This window comes from Symphalangus syndactylus, chromosome 9 (genome assembly GCF_028878055.3).
Source record: "Symphalangus syndactylus isolate Jambi chromosome 9, NHGRI_mSymSyn1-v2.1_pri, whole genome shotgun sequence".
NCBI classification, from domain to species: domain Eukaryota; kingdom Metazoa; phylum Chordata; class Mammalia; order Primates; family Hylobatidae; genus Symphalangus; species Symphalangus syndactylus.
Window position 1 is genome coordinate 128,945,579 of NC_072431.2, and position 12,450 is coordinate 128,958,028.

Consider the following 12,450-nt stretch of genomic DNA (forward strand, 5'->3'; position numbering starts at 1 on the left):
CCACTAAATAGATATCTGACTCATTTCAGAAATTGTTTCTGAGTGCACATTGAGGCCTTAATGACACAATTGAATGGTGGTTTGGTTTTGTCTTTCTTAAAGTCATTCTCCTTAGCTACTCAAGAAAGCTTCTTTATCTTGCCTACACATGAAAGTTAGAGAAATAACAACTTTTACTTCATCAAACTTAGTCCATGTATTGGTTATTATCTACTTTATGTCAGAGACTATTTCAGTTGTCTCTATTTAAATTTTATCTACATATTATAGTTCAGTGAAATGATGACTCTGCCAGGAACTTAAAAATCTGAGCTTCAAAATCAAGCTTTTATGACTTGCTGGCAGTGTGACATCCTGATAATTAATCCTTCTGAGTTTCATTTATTGCATCTGTATTTACAAGGAAATATTCTAATTTTCTTTACATCAGTAGTGTTATAGATTAAACAGCTTGGGCTATTTAAAACCCATTGATATCACTCTTGCCTGACATTTGTATATTTCAGCATCCATATCTATGATGGAGAATAACTGTACTTTCCTCATAGAGTTGTTATGAGGATAACATAACATTAAAGCACTGCCTGACACACAGTAGGCATTCAATAAATGTTACCTACTGGTATCATTGTCATGTTATTCAATTAGTTCAGAGGTTTCTTGCAGGTTTCCAAAAAAACCACAAAATTTATATTTCTCATTATCTTATGTTTAAAAGCATATCAGCATATCAGTGTAGAACAAACCTTTTCATTAGAAGATACTGACGTATTATTTCAACAGTTGATCTTCTTTTATTTTTATAATTTAATTTCTGAGATACATGCGCAGAACTTGCAGGTCTGTTACATAAGTATACAAGTGCCGTGGTGGTTTGCTGCACCCATCAACCCGTCATCTACATTAGGTATTTCTCCTAATGCTATCCCTCCCCTAGCCCCCACCCCCCGACAGGCCCTAGTGTGTGATGTTCCCCTCCCTGTGACCATGTGTTCTTATTGTTCAACTCTCACTTATGAGTGGGAACATGCAGTGTTTGGTTTTCTGTTCTTGTGTTAGTTTGCTGAGAATGATGGTTTCCAGCTTCATCCACGTCCCTGCAAAGGACTTGAACTCATTCTTTTTTATGGCTGCATAGTATTCCATGGTGTATATGTGCCACATTTTCTTTATCCAGTCTATCACTGGTGGGCATTTGGGTTGGTTCCAAGTCTTTGCTATTGTGAACAGTGCCACAATAAACATAGGTGTGCATGTGTCTTTATAGCAGAATGATTTACAATCCTTTGGGTATATAAGAGTTGATCTTTAAATAAGGGGCTTAAGACAACACAATGGACTGTATCCTTGTATAAATTTTCTATGGTTGTTGAAAGAAATAAGCACATCTTTTAGCAATTAAAAAAAGACAAATGATTTGATAGCTTAACAGGGTGATTACAGTCAACAATAATTTATTGTACTTTAAAAATAATGTCTTAAAAAGTATAATTGGAACATCCATAACACAAAGGATGATAAATGCTTGGCGTAATTTATCCTGATGTAGTTATTACACATTGAATGCCTGTATCAAAATAACTCATGTACCCCACAAATATACCCATACAAATTAAAAGTTAGAAAAATAATAAATTGGAGTGCCAAATACAAAAAACACACACACACGTGTTAGAAAAATAATAAACTGGGGTGCCAAAATACAACACACACACACACACACACAAATGTATTCTCATACATTTCTATAGGTCAAAAGTCCAATACGGTTCTCACTGGCCTAATATCAAAGTGTCGGCAGGGTTGTGTTCCTTCTGAGAGCTCTAAGGAAAAATCTATTTCCTTGCTTATTCAGGTCATTGGCCAAATTCATGTTCTTGCTGGTTATCAGCCAGGTTTATTCAGAGTTTCTAGAGCCTGCCAGAATTCTTGGCTAATGTGGTCCTCTTTCTCCACCTCTGAAGACAGCAACGGCGGGTCAAGTCCCTCTCATGCCAGTCTTGCCTGCCTCTTCTTTTACCTCATCTCTCTGAGGTAATCTTTTGCTTCTTTCTTCTACTTTTAAGAATTTACAGGATTAGATTTTGTCCATGTCATAATCCAGGATAATCTCTCATCTCTAGTTCCATAGCTTTAGTCATATCTGCAATTTTCTTTTGCTTTGAAGGTAACATATTTACAGATTCCAGGGATTAGGGTGTGGACTTCTTGCACGGGGCTGGGGAATGATTCTGCCTGTCACAGTCCTTTTTCTCTTGCGTTGTTTTATTTGCTTCTTCCAGTGTCCATGCTTGATGCTATCTCTGTGTCATTTGTTCTCAATTCCAACTGTGCTCTAGATTCACCTGGAGAGGCATCTAAAAAATACCAATGCCTAAACTCAACCAATTACCCTAAACTCAGACTAATTATATCAGAAGTCTTGGGGGTGAAGATACTTGCTCTACTTTGGATCAAATATCATGATATGTTAGTTATGTTCCTGTTAAAGCTTTTTAAATAAGATCTAAAATTATACAGCTCATGTATAAGTTTGTCTGATTTGAGTAGTATACATTAGGGACACTAAAGCCTTGTCACCCATCATGTGTTTTGTGAATCAGCAACATCAGCATCAAATGAGAGCCTGTTAAAAATGTAGATCTTGGGCCCCATATGAGAGCTGAATTCTGATTCAAGAGGTCTCAGGTGGAGATACTGCATTTCATTCAACTCCCTAGTTATGTCAGTTCTGCTCATTTATGGACAACACATTGAATGGCAAGGCTCCAGAGGGTTATAATTATATATATTACCAATGTCAATTTGCTCTGTCTTGAGTAGGTATCATTTGCTACATTTTATAGAAAAAAAGCTGAAGCTTCATGTATTAGATTTTGTAGTTGTTTGTTTGTTGTTTTGAGGCAGAGTCTCGCTCTGTCACCCAGGCTAGAGTGCAGTGGAAAAATCTCGGCTCTCTGCAACCTCTGCCCCCCAGGTTCAATTGATTCCCCTGCCTCAGCATCTTGAGAGCAACTGTGATTACAGGCATGAGCTACCATGCCTGGCTGATTTTTTGTATTTATTTAGTAGAGACGGGGTGTCACCATGGTGGCCAGGCTGGTCTCGAACTCCTGTTGCTATTAAACATATCTGTAAGGTTAAATTACCAGTTATGGTATTGAAAAAGCTAACATTACCTAGAAAAACTAAAGAGACTAGTTTATTTTTTTTTCTCCTCTAAATGTAATACTTTTTTTTTTCAGCCACTTTAAGAAAAGTGTCAGGAATAATGAAATGATGAATAAATTCAGTTTTTAATTCTTAGCATTTTATATTCTTTGTCTTTGTTTGATCTGAAGTGTTACTGAGAGCAATGAGAAACGTGATTTCTTTTTTTTTTATAACCCCATCTGGAGACATCCAGCTGAGATTACAATTTTCTAAGGCTGGAGGTAGATATTATCAATTACCAGCTGCTTCTTAGCTAGATAATTTGAGTAGCTTTTAATGTCTTTAAATGCCAAATGATTGAAGATTAGTACTAATTATATGTAACATATTAAGCTACTGTAGATCTCTAATGTTAATAGTGACTAGCAGCATTTTTTGAATTAGACCAATATTTAGCACGTCATTGAATACGTGTTTCATGTCTTACCAGTAAGTTAAAAATTTGACTTCTACATTATATAAATCTCTTCTTGAAACTGACAAATGAATGAGGGAGCTAAAATATTCACTTATTATTCTTATTAAAAGATTGCAGATTTTCTATTGTGAAACCAAACTAAAAATTAAAACAGCTATTATTTGTGCAATATTGGTGCTTAAAATTTATAAATTTAGGAGTTCAGGAATGGCTTTCAAATTTAATTAGAAAGATAAAAGAGAGCCTTTTAGATTTTGGAAAGTGCAAGCTCAAAGTCAGAACTAATAACGAGACTTTCTGCAAACTCAGCATGTTTTAGCTAGGGTGGATGGGTCAAATGAGCTGGGCTATGTTGGATACTATAACCGTGGCTGGGTGCCTAACGTGAACCAGCATTGTCCTGTGCACTTTATATAGATAATCTCATTTAATTGTCACAATATACTTTCATATCAATTTTGTTTCAAAAGAATGAGAACTGAAGCTCATAAAAGGATTAAAACAGCTTGTTTGGTGACCTTAGGGAAAAAAAACCCTGGATGTATAAAGGCAAAGTCCATTTATTTTTATTAAACCATAGTACTTTCCCAAAAGATGAGGAGAAGCTATGCTTTAAAAGTTGATTCCAGTAAATTTCAAACACTGTTTAAGAAATAATATTTATTTTTCTATTAAAATACTTTTATTTAGTGCCTATGTCAGGCGTTGTGCTAAAATTGTTGGAGGAAGAAGGGCTAGCAGTAAATCCTAGAACTAGTTTTCGAACTGAAGCCATTTGTCCCCAGAGACCTAGCTTTTAACCACTGTACTATACTGCCTGCAAACCGGCACTAGAGATAGTAGAAATGTCCTCACTGCCTTAATACCCCTTATGTTTTGCAGACAAAAAAAAGAGAGAGAGAGAGAGAGAATATATGAGAACTTGGCACTGGATATTGGAGTCTGGGTCACTATATCCCAATTTAAAGAAGTGTTCTAAACTTTTCTGAAGAGTTGGGGCTGTCATATTTGCCTCAATAAAAATAGGCTCAATAATTTGCGTGAGTAGATGGTAAAGTGTTCGAATACTATTTCCCAGTAGAAAAAGCCAGAAGAGAAGGGTGTATTAAGAATAACCGACAAGAAAAAGCAGTTTACAAAAATCTAGGGCATGATTTCTTGATTAGCCTCCCGAGGTTTTTAGAATGCTACTTGGCTGTCTAAAATAAGTTGGACTATTAGAGGCCAGTCAGAACAATGAGAGTTTTTTTTTCTTACAATTTTTTTTATCAATCATTTTTTTTTTTCCCTATTATAGCATGAACAGGGAGTCAGGGAGTGCAGTGGTGCGATCTCTACTCACCGCAAGCTCCGCCTCCTAGGTTCATGCCATTCTCCTTCCTCAGCCTCCTGAGTAGCTGAGACTATAGGCACCCACCGCCACGCCAGGCTAATTTTTTTGTATTTTTAGTAGAGACGGGGTTTCACCGTGTTAGCCAGGATGGTCTCGATCTCCTAACCTCATGATCTGCCTGCCTCGGCCTCCCAAAGTGCTGAGATTCCTTTACTTTTTAAATTATGAATTTCCTTTTGTTATTATACTTTAAGTATTGGGGTACATGTGCAGAACGTGCAGGTTTGTTACATGGGTATATACGTGCCATGGTGGTTTGCTGCACCCATCAACCTGTCATCTACATTAGGAATTTCTCCTAATGCTATCTCTCCCCTAGCCCCCTCCCGCCAGCAAGCCTCAGTTTGTGATGTTCCCCTCACTGTCTCCACGTATTCTCATTGTTCAACTCCCACTTATGAGTGAGAACATGGGATGTTTGGTTTTCTGTTCTTGTATTAGTTTTTTGTGAATGATGTTCCCAGCGTCATTCATGTCCCTGCAAAGGACATGAACTCATCCTATTTTATGGCTGTATAGTATTCCATGGTGTATATGTGCCATATTTTCTTTATCCGGTCTATCATTGATGGGCATTTGAGTTGATTCCAAGACTTTGCTATTGTGAACAGTGCTGCAGTAAACATATGTGTGCATGTGTCTTTATAGCAGAATGATTTATAATCCTTTGGGTATATACCTGGTAATGGGATCACTGGGTCAAATGGTATTTCTAGTTCTAGATCCTTGAGGCATCGCTACTCTGTCTTCCACAATGATTGAACTGATTTACACTCCTACCAACAGTGTAAAAGCATTCCTGTTTCTCCACATCTTCTCCATCACCTGTTGTTTCCTGACTTTTTAATGATCACCATTCTAACTGCCATGAGGTAGTATGTCATTGTGGTTTTGATTTGCATTTCTCTAATGACCAGTGATGATGAGCTTTTTTTCATATGTTTGTTGGCTGCATAAATGTCTTCTTTTGAGAAGTGTCTGTTCATATCCTTTGCCGACTTTTTCAAGGAATGTGGAAGACCTCTTCAAGGAGAACTACAAACCACTGCTCAAGGAAATAACAGAGGACACAAATAAATGGAAAAACATTCTATGCTCATCGAAAGGAAGAATCAGTATTGTCAAAATGGCCATACTGCCCAAAGTAATTTATAGATTCAATGCTATCCTGATCAAGCTACCATTGGCTTTCTTCACAGAACTGGAAAAAACGACTTTAAATTTCATATGGAACCAAAAAAGAACCTGCATAACCAAGATAATCATAAGCAAAAAGAACAAAGCTAGAGGAATCACGCTACCTGACTTCAGACTATACTACAAGGCTGCAGTAACAAAAACAGAATGGTACTCTTACCAAACCAGATATATAGACCCATGAAATAGAACAGAGGCCTCAGAAATAATGCCACACATCTACAACCATTTGATCTTTGACAACCCTGACAAAAACAAGCAATAGTGAAAGAATTTCCTATTTAATAAATGGTGTTGGGAAAACTGGATAGCCATATGTAGAAAGCTGAAACTGGATCCCTTCCTTACACCTTATACAAAAATCAACTGAAGATGGATTAAAGACTTAAATGTAAGACTTAAAACCATAAAAACCATATAAGAAAACCTAGGCAATACCATTCTGGACATGTTCCATTCAGTACATAGGCATGGGCAAAGACTTCATGACTAAAACACCAAAGAAATGGCAACAAAAGCCAAAATAGACAAATGGGATCTGATTAAACTAAAGAGCTTCTGCACAGAAAAAAAACTATCATCAGAGTGAACAGGTAACCTACAGAATGGGAGAAAATGTTTGCACTCTATCCATCTGACAAAGGGCTAATATCCAGAATCTGCAAAGAACTTAAACACATTTACAAGATAAATTATGAATTTCTAATATAAATATAGATATAGATTTTTTTTTGAGACAGTGTCTCACTCTGTTGCCCAGGCTGGAGTGCAGTGGCACAGTCTCAGCTCACTCCACCTCTCAGGTTCAAGCGATTCTCCTGCCTTATCCTCCCGAGTAGCTGGGACTACAGGTGCATACTGCCACACTGGGCTAATATGTATATTTTAATAAGCAATTAAAATCTATACAGCACATCTTATCTTTGACTTTAATCATATAAAAATGTTTGTATTGTTATATAAATGTTTTGGTCCAAGAAATATACCTAGTACTTAAGGCAGCTAATATTCAAATTTCACATGTTTGGTCTAGATGAACAGTATAGAAACTGCAGGTCTAAAACTGTATCTCCCTAAGAATTATATATGTGAAGATTAAATAGTTCTTTAACCTAAAATTCCTTTCTCTTGATCTATGTATGGGTTACAGGTAAACAGGAAATTTAAGCCAATATATTAAAGAAGATAATAATTTAAAGAAATGAAATTCCTTTTTTCATGTATATACTGCTAAATCAAAAAGAAAAGCAATAATAATTTTTGATTGGCTGCTGATGGAACACAAATCATGTCCTTTTCTGTAAACATTATACCTGTATACTTTTTACCTTTGGAAATATTGGTTTTATTCCTATCTATTCTGCAGAGTCATTCTGTAGACTGTAGAGAGCAACTGAATTTTCTGGTGAACGACCAAAGTCAATCTCTCTGTTTTGCATGTTAACAAATTAGTTAACAAATTAACAAAGCACCATTCTTCCCCACTGTAGAAACCGTACACAGCTCAACTTTCCACAGGAATGGATTTCCCAAAGTTTCTAGGTTCTAGGATGTTAGTTTTCCCCCAAGGCCTTCCTAAATTATCCAGCATATAACCTCAGACTGCTTAGTGCCTGAATCCAAAATGTTTATTCCCCCACATGAGACCACATTCATTCTTGACCCAAACAAAAGGGAGAACAGGGAGGTGAGGTCCCTCTGAAGAAGCACAGCCCCACAGTTTCCAAAAGGCAGGATATTTGTGGCCAGTTGACTCTCCTACCTATACTTTCCAGTCTATATCAAGCATTTCTCTTCATATTTGCTCAAGACTTTTGCTCAACAATGATGGCAGTTAGGACTCAGAGTTCAGACTCTTTCAGATCATTTATGTGAAATTTAAATGAAAACTTAGAAGTGTACATTTAGATTCTATCAATGGTTTTTTTTTTTTTTTTTTTGGTTGTTATTTTGTTTGTTTTTGCACACCAGAACCAGGAATGCTCCAATGTGCAAATACTTGGCCTAAGGAAAGATACAAAAGTATAATATGTATAAATATTTAAAAATTTAAAATATAGCCAAAATCTTTTCAATAAAATATATTCTTTATTGCTACTTAGATAGAGATACTTTTATGATGACATGGAAAGCCAGGCCAAATTGATAATTTTTCTCACTCATTTGATTCAAGGTAGCTAAGTGGCAATGGGATGAGGATGCACTCCTGTCTTTATGCTGACCTTTTCTCCCTAAATCTGACTTAATTCTCATACTGCAGAAGATTGGTTACTCTGGGAAGGATGTTGACTAATTTAAGGAGGCTCTCAAACTAAAGCAGACCCCAAAGGCAATGACAGCTAGATGCTATTTCTGAACCACATTTTCTATAGCTGGTTAGTAAGTTATTCCTTGAAGGGAAATTTAAGGCTATGCATCTTCATATCTATTACAGTGGCCAAGCCCAAAATATGTTTCTGCTTCTGATAAGACCACACATATTCTGGCTGCATTCTTAAGGAAAACAATGAGCAAGGAACCATTTCTGGAATCTTGACACATGGTGTGGACAGCTGTGCTATAGCCAAAGTACATTGCTCTGAAGTCTGCGAAGTAAGAGAAAACTCATATAATCTTTAATTATATGAGTTAAAACCTAAATCAAGTGATGCTACTGGTGTTCCTCTCAAGTTTTTTGCTTAATCGTTACACCCAAGAAGCTATGGAAATGAATCATAGCTTATGGTTGCAAAAGATTCCACATGAAGCTAACGGACTGTAGACATCTGGGAATGGGAAATGATATGGTAGATTGGCTGGCCAAAGACTGGGCTCTGCTCCCACTGCATGTGTTTCTGTATATAAAACCAATTGCTCATGCTTCTGTTTATTTATTAGATGAAGCTCTTATTTTATCAGTGCACGGAAGGAAGTTTCGACTGCAGTATCTGGAGCTGGGGCATCCAGGGGAACAAGGGTAGTTCACTAGAGAGCCTATGAGAGGTGGATGCTTTGTCTTCCAGCAAGCCAGGAGAAAAAAGAAGAAGATACGCAAGGAAAAGGTCCATAGTGTCTGGAGTCCTCTGGCATAACACAGCTTCAGGAAATAGTAGGGTGACACAGAGTCTGGACAGAATCTTAAAATTTGTTAATTGCCGGTAGGAGGCTGGGTCTACTGCAGGTGATACTACCTAGTTAGTTTAGTAGAAGCTGATGTTTGGTGTGATGCATATTAGAAGTTAGGCAACTATTTAAAAATCTGATGGTCAGTAATAAGTAATAAGCTAGGAAACATTATTTTAAAGGGGGAACACTACTAGAAACTGTGTGTGCAGAGAAAGGGGGATACCCAAAGGATTAGCTAAAAAGGCAAAAGGGGAGCTCTGAGTACACTGGGTATGAAGGCCCTGTTGGTTGCATTCTCCTTCTGAGATGCTCTTCAACTGCTTTCTAGCAAGCCAGCTTCTAGAGCCTCCAGATGTCTTGGAGAGGGAATCAAGAGGGGGAAAAATGGGAGGCAGTGCATCCATAACATCTGGAAACATCACTGTATAAAAGGTAACATACAATACTAATTTTCCAATGTGAGACTTTTTGCATGAAAAGAAGACTGAGTGGATGGAACTTGAGGTTATTATGTTAAGTGGAGTAAGTCAGGTCCAGAAGACAAATATCACATGCTTTTACTAATAAATTGAACTCATGGAGATAGAAAGTTGAATGGTGGTTATGAGTCTGAGAAGGGTAATTGGAGGATGAAGAAGTGTTGGCTAATGAGTACAAAAATGCAGTTAAATGAGAGGAATAAATCCAGTGTTCCATAGCACAGCAGGGCAATTATAGTTAACAATAATTGTGTATTTCAAAATAACTAAAAGTAAAATTGGAATGTTTCTAAGACAAATAAATTATAAGTGCTTGAGGTGATATATACCCCAATTACCTTGATTTGATCATTACACATTGTATGCTTGTATCAAAATATCACATGTACTCCATAAATATGTACAATTATTTATATTCATAATAATTAAAAATTAAACAAAAAAGACTGAGTTTGGACTTATGTATTCTGCCCTTCCCCTCCAGCAGAATTCCCAGTGCCAATATCAGGTTCTTTTTTCCCCAGCTCAGCAGATCTGTTACAGTGACAAGGCCTCTTGGATGCTTATCAAAAGGAAGAGAAATAAGAAGCAAGAGTCTCCCTGGTAGGGAAGAGCCCTAGGATGCAACAACTGCATATGGGCCTCAGCATCATGCTTTGTATGATGCTGAGTGATCTGGGAATGTATGCATCTGCTGACAATTCTGCTCAGGAGTTTCAGCCTCTACCATGTGCTGATGCTATTATTTGCCCCACATTGTTTGTTTAATAAATTTGTTATGGGCTTATGAATATTTTAAAGTATACACACTTCCAAAATTAATGTCTATATAAGGCACACTTTAATGTTAAAATTATCAATGCAACTTGTAATGCATGTCCTAATTCTGCACAATCACTAAAACCTTAAACACTATATGCCTTCTGATATGGTTTGGCTGTGTCCACAGCCAAGTCTCATCTTGAATTGTAGCTCCCATAATCCCCATGTGTCATGGAAGGAACTCAGTGGGAGGTAATTAAATCATGGGGGTGGGTTGTTTCCATGACAGTGAATAAGTCTCATGCGAACTGATAATTTTATAAAGGGTAGTGCCCCCACACACATTCTCTTGCCTGCTGTCATGTAAGACGTGCCTTTGCTCCTCCTTTGCCTCTGCCATGATTGTGAGGCCTCCCCAGCCATGTGAAAGTGTGAGTCTATTAAACCTCGTTCTCTGTATAAATTACCCAGTTTCAGATATTTCTTTTTTTAAATTTTGTTTATTTTTATTTATTATTATTATTATTTTTGAGACAGAGTCTTGCTCTGTCACCCAGGCTGGAGTGCAGTGGCACTTTCTCGGCTCACTACAACCTCCATCTCCCAGGATGGTATTTCTTCATAGCAATGTGAGAATGGACTAATACACCTTCTCTTATAGCAATGGCTTCCAAGCTATGTATTTTGGAGATCTAGCAGTTTATGGTGCCATTCTTGACCCCAAATATGAAAGAATGGCATTACTTTCCATATTTGACAGAGTAATTCTGTCCAGCCACAAGCCTTATTTTATGTCAAAAAGATACAAGAATGGCATGACAAAGGATACAATTGAAAGTCTCACCATTCATCTTCTGTTCCTGGGTAGGAAGTTAAAGTAACATCTATGGGCTGCACAGAAGCCGTATCCTAGGCAATCCAAATAAGACTTTATTGGATGTGATATCTTCCCCTTGCCATGAGGGTCTTACAATACCTGGGAACAATGCTTATTATCACGTAAGACCATAAATTAAGAACTAATGACTGAATTCTTATTGACCCATATTTAAGGAGCTTCTCATATGCTCTTGGGTCACAGGACCCAAGAATTTTCTAATCGTATATACTTACAGGTTCCCCATAGATAGGACCAGTTATGACCCAGAACAATGTCCTAGAATCAGCCAGGATATCCCCTTTCGTGAGTGTTTCCCTTTGGGCTTGCATATCATTTAAATGAAAATATCTGTGGTTACTAATTGTTCAAAACCATTTTTTATTTTGTATTTTTTCAATCCACAAATTCAGTGGCCTAACTGTAGTTATAAATATCCACAAATTTTAAAGGACTAAATTGGCCTTTGGGTCTTCCCTTCAGTCTTTCATTGTTTGCCAACACCTTGCATGTGTATCTCATTTTTATGCTTGTCACTGGATTGGTTCACCAGTTGGAAGACCTTCAAGCTACTTAAATACTATGTCTATCAAGTATTTGAGATCTCAAATGTCCTTCCCTTGAATCATTTTCCTGAGAGTCTTACTTTGCAATACCTATCCAAAGTGGACAATAATACATTAATCATTTCTAAATGGTGAGCTAGTGAGTTAATGATTCTTATAAAATAATGAAACACTAATTCTTAAGGAGTCATGGTGATGCTGAGCCACCAGGTGAGGCCTCTTTGGAGGGCAGTAAGAAGGGAAAGTCAACATTTTTTTCTTTCTTAAATACGTGTCCCCAAAACAAGTGTCTACCACTCCTAATTGTATACACACTTCTACTCCCATCAACATTGCTTGAGGATGCCTGTGGCTTCATGTTTTTGGAAACACAGCCTATTTTCAAATTTAAGCTACATTCCTTCACCACCCCCCACACACACCTTTTTGTTTGTTTGTTT